At 47.4% G+C, this 1,596-nt stretch overlaps 1 pseudogene; it reads right to left on the reverse strand.

Annotated features, from left to right (window-relative positions):
* Nucleotides 1-435: 435 nt before the first annotated feature.
* Nucleotides 436-1,237, reverse strand: LOC137766697 (fructose-2,6-bisphosphatase TIGAR pseudogene; annotated as a pseudogene).
* Between the last annotated feature and the right edge of the window lie 359 nt (nucleotides 1,238-1,596).

Here is a 1,596-nt window from a genome sequence, read left to right on the forward strand (position 1 = left end):
GATGAGATAGTGAAAAAGAAAACATACAGTATCTTACCAAGAGCCAATAAAATAGGCTAGATTTTTCAGACATTAAAGAAAAATACCAAAAAAACCCCAGGATATTAAAAAAGCAAAAAAACCCATAGTAACAGGATTATTAATCCCCCAATTTGCAATACTGAGTTCCTTCATCCATCTACAATCCAGAGATGTCACTGAGCAGGGCGGTAAAATTACCCTGGGAAATTCCAACTGTACTCACAAAAAAGAAGTCAATTCCCGATGGTTTTCCATTAGTGTTTCATGTGGCTCCAATTCCATTCGAGCTTTATAACCTGCTATAACGGACAGCTTTTTAACTGTTTCCAAGTCTGCATTAGCAGAGAGTGGAAATAAAGTCAAAGGCGCTCCCTCAGAGGCTCACGTTTTTTAGATTTTGATGCAGATTTACATTTAGTGAGTTTTGGTCACCCCGGTCAGGTGGCCCTGTAGGTTCACACACACACACTGGCTGGTTGGTTTCACTTCTCCTTTCTCAAAGTTTATGATAAAGACACTCATCCCTGTATTGGGGCTGACTGATGTGAGTTCGGACCTGCTCAGGGTCACCGGGAAGGAACACTTAAGGTCGGTCAGGAAATAATCCAACAGGCTTCTCGTGTAGGCGCCGTGACTCACAACTAAGACACTGGCCACTAACCCTGGAGCGCTGCTGTCCGAATTAAACTTGGAGGCACAGTTTTTCCCTAAAGGAAATATCTCTGCCAAAGAACTTTCCAGACAGTCGCTCGGGGCTTCTTGGGAAAACTGTTCATTCTGACCTTCTTTCAGGATCAGCTGACAAATTCAAAGAAGTCTTTTCCACGCATTTTCACCTGGTTCAAGGTCTCTCCTCCGGGCGGAGTGAACACAGAGCACTCCTGCCCAGCTGCTTTGGCCATGGCCCTTAGCTCACTCAGTGGCCAGCCTTCTGCAACCCCGTATTTCCTTTCTCCAAGTCTTGAATCATACTTTACTGTCATATCTTTGCAAAATTTGCTCTTCTCCAAAATTCCATGCACGGTCTGCTTTGTCCTCATGAGGTCACTGGAAAAAATGTGAGTAAACTTCACGTTATTAAGACATATACCAGCAGCAGCTGCTTGTCTAAATCCGTTTCTGAAAGAGGCTCATCTATTCATTGTCCTTGAAGTATTTTCCCCTTGCTAAGTCTTGTTTCTCCATGCTGGACCACGGTCAGGCCGAAGCACGTCATCCCGCCGGCGCTGGGATAGAGCGAAACAAAGACCTTGCGCGCCGCCCGCACCCGCCCTCGCCGCCGGGCACCCGCGGCCGCAGCGCCCCGCCGCTTCCGCACCCGCCACCGGCCGGCTCCACTGCCATAGGCCGAGGCGGCCGCCACGTCACTCGAGGACGGCCAATCAGGGCGGCGGGGGGCCTGAAAGAAGAATTTCTGACGGCTGCGGAGCAAATAGAAGTTCATGCTGCAAAATAGGGAATGGGATGGTTTATTAATTCGTGAGATCTCTAACAGATGCTTAAAGTGTTAATATTTTCCTAATGCAACCCACAGTGGTTTAAATCAGACCTCTTTTGAAATCCTCAGAGCCACTT

This window comes from Eschrichtius robustus, chromosome 6, assembly GCF_028021215.1.
Source record: "Eschrichtius robustus isolate mEscRob2 chromosome 6, mEscRob2.pri, whole genome shotgun sequence".
NCBI classification, from domain to species: domain Eukaryota; kingdom Metazoa; phylum Chordata; class Mammalia; order Artiodactyla; family Eschrichtiidae; genus Eschrichtius; species Eschrichtius robustus.